Source organism: Rhinolophus ferrumequinum, chromosome 5 (genome assembly GCF_004115265.2).
Source record: "Rhinolophus ferrumequinum isolate MPI-CBG mRhiFer1 chromosome 5, mRhiFer1_v1.p, whole genome shotgun sequence".
Lineage (NCBI taxonomy): Eukaryota > Metazoa > Chordata > Mammalia > Chiroptera > Rhinolophidae > Rhinolophus > Rhinolophus ferrumequinum.
Window position 1 is genome coordinate 78504371 of NC_046288.1, and position 11265 is coordinate 78515635.

The window sequence follows — 11265 nt, forward strand, 5'->3', positions numbered from 1 at the left end:
ATTCTATCAGAGCAGGACTGACAATAAACAACTGACATAATAAATAAGTTCTAGTGTATCCCAGAAAACTTTAAGTTCTATGGGGAAAAAGGTGAAAATAGAGTAGGATAGGGGACAGGAGTGATAAACAAGGACGTGGCAGTGTTCCGCATTAAACAAGGTGGACAGTACATGACATTTGAGCAAAGAATTGAAAGAAGCGAGGGACTGAGTCAAAGAGACATCCAAGGGAACAGCATTCTGGGCAGAAGGAACAGCCACAGAGGCCCTAATGCCTGGCACGTTCACGAAAAAGTGTGGCTGGAGCAGATGGAAAGGAGGTCAGAAAGATGATGATGTCAGACTGCTCAGGGCTTCATACTCCACCGTTGTAAGGATTTTTGGTTTCACTCATGGTCACTGAGCAGCTATAGAGGATTTTGAGCACAGGAGGGATGAGCTATTAAGTTTCAAAGGATTTCTCTGGTTGCTTTGTAGAGTCTGAAAGAGGGAAAGGGCAGAAGCAGGTAGACCAGTCATCTGGGCAAGTGCTGATAGTGACTTGGACCAGAATGGTAGCAGTGGAGATGGTGAGAAGTGACAGATTCTGGATTCACTGTAAATTTCCAAGTGGGTTAATTGTGGGATTTTGGAGAAACAGGCATCAATGATAATTCGAAGGTGTGGGGACTGAGACACAGGAAGGATGGAGTTGTCTTTAACTGGGGTGGAGAAGGCTTTGAGGGGTGTGGCATCGATCAGGACGTCAGTCTGGGGCGTATTGAGATCACAATGTCTATGAAACATGCGAGTGCAGCTGTGGAATATACAGCTGGGTACATGATCTGAAGTTCAGGAGAAATACAGTCAGTGAGACTATCTGAGATCAACATGCAAAGACAAAGAAGAGAAGATGACCAAGGACTGAGCCTTGCGTCACTCCAACATAAGAGGTCGGAGAAGAAACAGCAAAGGCTGGATAAGTGCAACCAGGGACGTCGGACAAAGAGCAGAAGAGTGGGCTCTGCTGGAAGGCAAGTGAAGGAAGTAAATTAATGCACGAGGAAGTGATCACCTGTGTCAGATGCTCTCGATGGTCCAGGTCTATTAAGACTGAGAACTGACCATCTGAATTATCACCAAGAAGTCATGTCAAGGTTTGTTTTCATTTCCAAATGCAATGGGGGAGCCAGGGTTGCCTATCTTTTTGTTATTGATCCCTAGGTTTCTTTTTTCTTTTATCTCAGATAATGTATTTTGTGAATTTATTTGAGGAAAGATCTTGAGAAATATTGCCTATATTTAAACATAACTGTAAATAAATCAAGAGAGAACTATCCCGGAGTGTATCGTTTCATGCCCTCATCTTTCACCCCCAGTTCAAGCCTGAGCATGTCTTCTCTTAGCACATCCAGCAAGCCACTTCCCTAATAATTATCTGTTGAAACGAAAATTATCCTGAAACTCTAAAGCAAAACAAATTAGGGAAAGAAATTTAATATTGAGGTTGAATTATTCTGTGAAAGTTACTTGTAACCCCTCACTTCTTGTACTCATTAGAATCTATTAATCATTATTAGAATAGCCAACTGTTATCAGCACAAATTTGTAAAGTATATTTATAATAAAATACAAATTTATATTCTATATTTTCATTATTTTGTTCAATACATAGTACTAGCTATGTGCCAGGCAGAATATTAGGTATACTCAAAGGATGCAGCAATTTACAAGAAACACACAGCCCCTGCCCTCCAAAGCTCTCAGTCCCTAGGGAATCAGTTATTAACTAGGAGGTAACAATAAAGTGAACTTTATTGTTAATGTGGTATACTCATTAGGTATACTCAAAGGATGCAGCAATTTACAAGAAACACATAGCCCCTGCCCTCCAAAGCTCTCAGTCCCTAGGGAATCAGTTATTAACTAGGAGGTAACAATAAAGTGAACTTTATTGTTAATGTGGTTGCTAATGGAATATTTCACATTGGGACCCAGTTTTATTAAGGTTGGATTTTTCGGAACTACATGTGAAAAAATTTTAATGCCTGTAACTTGATGATCATGTGATCCCTGGCCATCTCTGACTGCAAATTGTTCTCTGCCTTCCACCAGATATGTGACAAGTATGTCACTCTATCCATTTCTCAAACACACAGAGCTAGTTTCTAAGACTTGTGGATACAATATCAACATTCAAAATTTAAAACATTCCTATACACCAGCAACAATTTAAAAATATTTTTTTCAATTTTTTAAGAAATTTTATATATACATAGGCTACTTTGACATAATAGCAGTAAAATTCTAGAAATGTAAAAATTGCAAAATATTGAGCCATCAATTTAACAAAGCATATGCAAGACTTGTACTCTAAAAGCAAAACATTGCTGAGAGTAATTTTACATTACCTCAAGAAACAGAGAAGTATACCATATCATCAGTTGGAAGGTACACTATTAAGATGGTAAATATCACTAAGATGTGTCTATAGATCCAACAGATCACAAATCAAAATTTCAGCATGCTTTGTTAAAAGTATGACATGATTCTAAACTTTATGTGAAAATGCAAACAACTTAGCCAAAGCAACTAAAAGAGAAAAAGCTGGAAGACTTACATCGTTTGACTTCAAGACTTACTAAAGGGCATCACTGATCTTGTCATGTGGTGGTGGTGAAAGAACAGACATAGATCAAGGGAATCAAAAAATGAGTTCAAAAAGAAATCCATATTTATACGGTACCATAGACTGAATGTCTGTGTCCCCACAGAATTCATCTGTTGAAACCTATTCCCCAATGTGATGGTATTAGGAGGTGGGGCTTTGGAGAAGTGATTAGGTCATAAGGATTCCCCTGACCTAATGGAGTTAATGTCCCTATGAAACAGAGTCCGACAGAGGGAATACCAAGATGGCACCACAGGTAAACAGTGTGCTTACCTTCTCTCACAACCACATCAAAATTAAAACTAAAGTACAGAACAACCATCATTGAGAATAGCCTAAAACCTTGCTGAACCAAAGCCCTACAACTAAGGACATACAGAAGAAGCCACCTCAATATTGGTAGGAGGGGCAGAGATGTTGACCCAAACCTGGGTCCCACACCAATAAAGATCAGAGGGATATTTCAGCTGTGGAGGTCCCCCCGCACCCTGCAGAGGAGCGAGAGGTCCCAGCCCCACCCCAGCACAGGGCTCCAATGCCGGGGAGAGAAGTCCCCATAATTTCTGGTTGTGGAACCAGCGGAGATCGTGACTGAGTGAGACAGAGGGCAGCTGCACTCCCAGGCGCCCCTCTTAAAGGGACTGCATGTGGACTTACCCACCAATGGAATCTCTCACTCTGAGCTCCAGTGCTGGGGCAGCAGCTGGAAAGGAGGCAGAGACATATAGAGGGGAACTGAGTTGTCTGGCTTGGGATGGGGAATGGAGAGGTGGCTTTCTCCTGGAAGAGCTGGCAGAGGCCACTGTTTCCTTGCTGAACTCTCCCCCTTCCCGGTGTGTGGACACAAGTGGCAGTAATAATTGAGTCTCTCCCATTCGTTTGTCACGCCCTAGCAATTCAAGTCCCTACCCCTCCCAACTTTTGGCACACCCAAACCACTTCCACTTCTTTGTACAAACTGCCTGCCTCAGCTCCAGCTGCAGACTTTCCTAGGGTCTCTCAAAGGTTCGTGGAACCCACACAAAACAGCATTTGGCTTGAGTGTGTCCTGTATCTCTGGCTGAGCAGCCCTAAGTGCGGCACAAGCGGCAGTCAGCCTTGTTTCTCAGCTTGGCCTCTCAAGGTGCATACAAGAATGGCACAGGTGGCAACCATCTGTGGATTTCTTTGTGGCTCCTGCTGGGTGGTCTTGGGTGAACTTGACCCAAGCTGTGTTCAGACTGTGGCTGAACTTGACCTATAGCAGATCCCTTCCAAGGTGGTCCTGGAGCTGGCACACCCAGTGTCCAGTTTCTCAATGAGTTAGAGCATCACCTAGCTGCCTCCAAGTATGAACACACAAGGTGCTGATTGGACAAGCACCAGAGTCCTGCTGAGGCAGATCCTGTTCTCTGCACAACAATTCTTCCACTGTAGTCAATGCCAGTCCTCACAACCGGTGACCAAGTGTCAGTTGCTCCCATTGACGAGCAATTATCAATCAAGGCTCAACTACAAGAGGAGAGCACACATAACCCACACAAGGACACACCTGGAGTGTGTGGCTCAGGTGGCCAGAAAGACTGCACACTGAGCCCCACAGCATACCTACTACATAAGGTCACTCTAGTAAGAACAGAAGACACAGAAGCCCTACCTAATACATGGAAACAAACACAGGGAGGCAGCCAAAATGGGGAGACAAAGAAACGTGTGTCAAATAAAAGAAGAAAACAAAGCTCCACAAAAAGAACTAAACAAAATGGAAACAAGCTATCTATCAGATGCAGAGTTCCAAACACTGGCTATAAGGATGCATACTGTTCTCAGGGAGAACTTCAACTAAGAGATAGGAAACATAAAAATAGAGATAGAAAACATAAAAAAGAACCAGTCAGAAACAAGGAATACAATAACAGAAATGAACAATATATTACAGGGAATCAAAAGTAGATTAGATGAAGCAGAGGATATAACCAGCGATGGAGTAAATAAGGTAACAGACCTGAAACAATAAACTGCATAGAAGAAAACATAGGTACTAAACTGGTGGACCTAGGGTTCAAAGAGGATTTTACCAATTTGACTTCAAAAGCAAGGGAAGTAAAAGCTAAAATTAATTAATGGGACTATAACAAACTAAAAAGCTTCTGCACAGCAAGAACAAAACAAAACAAAACAAAAAAAGAACAAAAACAAACAAACAAACAAAAAACAAACAAACAACAACAAAAAAAAATCTACAAAATAAAGAGATAATCAACTGAATGAGAGGAGATGTTTTGCAAATAACACCTCTGATAAGCGGCTAATATCCAAAATATGTAAGGAACTCATACAACTCAAAAACAAAAAACAAACAATCCAATTAAAAAATGGGCAGAGGAACTGAATAGACATTTCTCTAAAGAGGACATACAAATGACCAATAGACATATGAAAAAAATGCTCAACATCACTAGTCATCAGAGAAATGCAAATAAAAACCACAATGAGATATCACCTCACACCAGTTAGAATGGCTATGATCAACATGACAAATAATAACAAGTGTTGGAGAAGCTGTGGAGAAAAAGGAACCCAACATACACTATTGGTGAAATACAGATTGGTACAGCTGCTATGGAAGGCAATGTGGAGATTCCTCTAAAAATTAAAAATAGAATTATCATATGACCCAGCAATCCCTCTCCTGGGTTTCTACCTAAAAAATCTGAAAACATTTATCTGAAAAGATATATGTGCTCTGATGTTCATTGCAGCTTTATTTATGGTGGCCAAGACATGGAAACAACCAAAGTGTCCTTCGATAGATAATTGGATAAAGAAGTTGTGGTATATATACACAATGGAATACTATTCTGCCTTAAGAAAGGATGAAATAGTGCCATTTGCGACAACATGGATGGATCTTGAGATTATAATGCTAAGCGAAATAAGTCAAACAGAAAAAGCCAAGAACCATTTAATTTCACTGACATGTGGTATATAAAACTGAAAACAACAAAAGAACAAGACAAACAAATGAAGAAACAACTCTTAGACACAGACAATAGTTTAGTGGTTACCAGAGAGTAGTGGGAAATGGGCGTGGTAGATGATGGTAAAAGGGATCAAATATATGGTGATGGACAGAGAACTGACTCTGGGTGGTGAACACACATGTGATATATAGATGATGTATTACAGAATTGTCCACCTGAAACCTATGTAACTTTACTAACAATTTTCACCCCAAAAACTTTAATTTAAAAAAAAAGATAAAGAAAAGAAGGTAGCAGAAAACACCCAACCTGAACAGCAAAAAGAAAAAAAAACCCAAAAACCTAACGAGAATTTAAGAAGCCTCTGGGACAACATCAAGCATACCAACATTCGCATTATTGGGGTATCAGAAGAAGAAGAGAGAGATCAAAGAATTGAAAACCGATTTAAGAAATAATGACAGAAAACTTTCATAACTTGGAGAAGGAAGTAGATATACAAGCCCAGAAATCACAGAAAGTCCAAACAAGATGAATCCAAAGAGGCCAACACCAAGAAACATCATAATTAAAATGCCGAAGGTTAAAAACAAAGAGAGAATCTTAAAAGCAGCAAGAGAAAAGCAGTTAGTTATATACAAGGGAGCCCCCGTAAGAATGTCAGCTGATTTGTCAACAGAAACTTTGCAAGCCAGAAGGAATTGGCAGGAAATATTCAAAATGATGAAAAGTCAGGACCTACAACCAAGGTGACTCTACCCAGCAAACCTATCATTTAGAATTGAAGGACAGATAAAGAGCTTCCCAGAAAGGAAAAGGATAGGAAAGGAATGGAAAGTTCTTTCAGTAAAAAATCCTACAGCAAATAGCTTTGCGTATGTGAAAAATAAAATAAAATAAATCCTTGCTTCACAACATTCATAAAAATTAACTAGAAATGGATCAGATACCTAAAGCACAAGCTATATAAGCTGCTGAACGAACCGTAGGACCACCCCACTTCTGATGTCTTCTTATGTGTGTCTATAAAAATCTCTTGTTTTAAACCACTTTCACTTGAGTATTTTTTGACTTGCAGCCAAAAGTATCAAACTGGTACACCCAGTGCTATGGGTTGACTTGTATTCCCTGCAAATATGTTAAAATCCTAACCCCAGCACCTCAAAATGTGACCTTATTTGGAATAATATCTTTGTAGATGATGCAGGTAAAATGAGGATAAAGGTAGGCAAAAATGTACTGTCTATTACCATTACATAATGAATAAATAGATATCTGTGATATTACCCCATGGACATTTCAGCATGTTTAACATTTTCATAACTGAACATTTTTAATTTTAAAAAGGAAAAAAAATGAGAGGATATATTCACTGGGGAATAAGTAAAAAGAGGTCCTTTCAGTGGAAAAAATGAGAACAACTAGACCTGGTGAAAACAAAAGCACAGTTCTCAGCTGGAAATTGGTATGTTCATATCCTGGGGATCAAAAGTACCTTTCAAAAAATTGTACCTAGACGTGTTAAAATACGACAGCGAGTCCCAGAAATATGATCGATTCATCTTTGATCTAAGTCTCAAACATTCCTTTGGAATTCTAAATCTCTCCCAGTTCCAACTGCATGTTTTAGGTCTTTGCTCTTGAAAAATTCCCAAGGGGATTTAATTACTGCCAACATTGACACAGCTCTAGGTAAGGTAATTCATAAATACTCTTACTCTTAGAAACCAAGAAAATGAAGGAACCAGTTTTGTTATGAATTTCACAATATTGAAAGTATGAGCTGTCAAAGATAGAAATGACTTTACATTTGCTTGATATTCATAATCAGAAAAAAGAAACATTTGAATAATATCAAGCTAAATACAGACCACAGCCAAACAAAATATGCATTGGGGGAATTTCTAATGTCCCTTCAAACCAAGCTTTACTAACTGCTTCAAAATACAAGTATCCAAACACCAAAGATGTAGATAGCTTTCTGTCATGTGGATGTATCATGTTGATACATTGTCGTAGTAAATGGAAAGTTGAATTTACCAACTTTTTTAAAGGTCAGATTATAGAAGAAATTTTAATTATGTCCATAAAAATATTTATGGTGAGGCCATAAGCGGGTATATACCGTGTTTTCCCAAATATAAGACTTAGCTGGACAATCAGCTCTAATGCATCTTTTGGAGCAAAAATTAATATAAGACCTGGTCTTATATTGTATTTTATTATATAAGACCTGGTATTATATTATATTATATCATATCATATTAATTTTTGCTTCAAAAGATGCATTAAAGCTGATTGTCCGTCTAGGTCTTATTTTTGGGGAAACACGGTATCTTCCTTTTGTGGATCTCCTTGCTTTTTTTTTCATTGTAGCATTCCCCGCTACTTAGAATTACACTTTAGGGTTAAGCGATTTTCTATTCTTTTTTATATTTTTGTGTTTTTTTCCGGTGTTCTACAATGAGCATGCTTTACTTTTATAATTAGAAAAAAAATAAGAGTCATTGAAAGGGAAAAGTATGTTATTCTCTTGCTCCATTTGTTCTTTAAATTTATGACTTCAGTTTTCACTTTCTTTTTTATCTTCAAAATCAAGATTCTCATTATCCCCTGTTCCAGAGTGGATAGTTACCAGTGATATTTTGTTGAAAAAGATAATCCCTTACTCCCCAATCAGATCAACTACAGAAAATTCATGAATATAATCACTCCTCCCCTTCCAAACTCTTTCTCTCTCTCTTTCTCTCCCTCCCTCTCTCTCTCTCAATTCTTGATTTCATCTATCGTTTGGTTTCCTGTTTTGTTCTCAGCATCCTGTATCCATTCTTTCCACCATCCTTTATTTAAAGGAAACTTTGTCTTGGTAATTTTTGACATTTCTAAGGGGTTCCTTTAATGGCAAAGAAAAGTTCCTGAGCACCTCTAAATTCACATATTGCAAAAAATCTCTTAACTGGCCCCTATTTAACTGACTTACTGTATAAACCAACATCCCCAGTCTCTCTGTACATTTGCCTGTCCTCTACATAATTAACAGGCTACTCTCTAGCAACCCAAGAAGTTTCCTTTCTGTTAACCCGGTTCTTATTTACCTATTTAAAAATATGTTTATGCTTGTTTTTAAAATTACGTTATTTAATTGTACATAAATAAATTGGATACGTGGAAAAAGAAAAACCAGTTTCACTAAGTTGAATGTCTTGTAAAATTGGCCACAGGCGAATTACTTAAAAAGTGTTACTGAATTTGATATTGGTAAACTAATTGTGAAAGAGAATAGGAAATTGTAGAAATCTAGAGGTATTCTTTATTTAGATGACTTCTCAGCCAACTTTAAAGAAACTGCCTTTCAAACAAGCCCATTTCTTCCATCTTGAACCCCTCCTTATCCAACCAGCCACTATCTCATTTCTGTTCTCTTTTCCAGCAAAACCCTTTGTACGAGTTGTCTATGTATACAGTCTCCAATTCCTCTCCTCCTATTTTTTTTTCCTTGAATCTGTTTTGCACAGACTTTCATTGCTACCTCTCCTCCAAGACTTATGTTGTCAAAGACATCCACCCCTTGGTCAATTTTCAGTCTTCACCTTCCTTGACTAGTTGAAATCACTTGAAAGAGCTGATTATACTTTTTCCCTCTAAAACACCTTCCCTTGCATTTCTACACACTGTGGACTTCACATTTTCGTCTCCAGCCCAGTCCTCTACCTAGAACTCTAGACTCACATGACCCAACTTCCTATTCAACATCCCCAATTGGCTGGCAGTGGACATTGCAAAACGGATACAAATGAAACCAAACTATTAATTTATTTCCCAACTTGCTTCACCCCGGTCTTTCCCTTGTTCAGAAATGGCAATTCACTTTTCCAGTAGCTAACTAAGCCCCCAAACCTTGGAGTCATTATTTCTTCTTTTTCTTTCACATCCTATGTATAAGTCCATAGCAAATCATATCGGATCTATTTTCAAAATGTATCCAGAACCCATCCACCTCTCACCAGCATCCATCACTATCCAAATCAAAACCAGCTCTCATCTGAATTAATATCAGAGCCTCTAAATCCCTCCCACACTTCTTTCCTTGCCTCACTTTTTGAAAAAGTCATGGAAATTTAACACAGTGTGGACATTGGACAATATTAAAGAATTAATCTTAATTCTGTTAAGTATTATAATGGTATTCTAGCTATGTTTTATTATTTATCTATTTATTTATTTATTTATTTATTTATTTATTTATTTATTTATTTATTTTGGTTAGAGATATAGACTGAAGCATTTACAGACAAAATGATATGAAGTCTGGAATTTGCTTTAGCATACTTTAAGAAAAAGTGAGGAGACATGAAATAAGGATAGCAGAAGGCTGATAATTATTGAGGCTGGGTAACAGGTAAATGGGGATTGAAATGAGCATGATTGGGTCTGTTATTATTATTTTCTGTAGTCTTATATATGTTTGAAATTTTCCATAACAGAAAGTTTCGACTTTTCCAGGTTTCGCTCACCCTCTTCTTTCAGCTTTTAATGAAGTCTTCCTTATTTTATTATCATACTTAACACTCTAAACACTCTCCTCCCCACCGCAGCATTCTTTTCAGCACTTTCTACCTGCTACCAGACAGACTACATTTTCCTGCTTCCTTTACTGTCTGTTTTCCACCCCCAGCTACAATATCAGTTCCATGTGAGAAAGAATTGAGTCTATTTTGTTTACTACTGTATTCCCAAAATCTGGAAGAGTTTATGAAACATAATAGGAGCTCCATAATAATTGCTGAATAAACATGTTCTAAAAAATATTTAAAACTTGGAAATAAGGCAAAAAAGTGGGCAGCACGTTCTTTCAGTAGCATATTGGGGCATTTTTTGACTGGCTTATCCAAGAATTAATTACCTATTAGATTTGCCTTTGCTACTTACAGCAACTCTTAAAAAGTTAGATGGTAACTTGTAGATCTTGTCTGTTAGAGATACAAATAATTTCTGTCTGACAGAAAGACATCCCAGGGGCGGCTGGATGGCTCACTTGGTGAGAGCGTGAGCTCTGAACAACAGGGTTGCTTGTTCGATTCCCACATGGGCCAGTGAGCTGTGCCTTCCACAACTAGATTGAAGACAATGACTTGGAGCTGATTGGCCCTGGAGAAACACACTGTTCCCCAGTATTCCCCAATCAAAAAATAAATAAATAAATAAATAAATAAATAAATAAATAAATAAATAAATAAAAGAAACGATAAACTTTGAAAAACAAAAAAAATCCAAGATCTCTTAACTAAAGTGGCATTCAAATATCTATTCCAGAGTTGAACTAGTTCTAACAAAAAAAAAAGGAAATAAAAAGAAAGACATCTCAAAAGGTTATGGCTTTTTACTGCCTTGTAAAACATTAACCAGTTTTATATTTAACCTAGCAATATAATTCTAATATTTTCTTAAATACTTGTACTCAGTGCCTCCATATTTTCTTTGATCTGACTTTATCATTTATTGATTCTTCATCAATCTTCAACGTGTTGATTCTGTAGGATATAAAAGTCATGCTCTTAAATTTTGAAACTTCTTCTTCAACAAATGAATTCAAATTGTGATAAGCTGTGCAACTTTGGCTGTTACTCACGACTCTCTGCTGTTGGAGGCTCG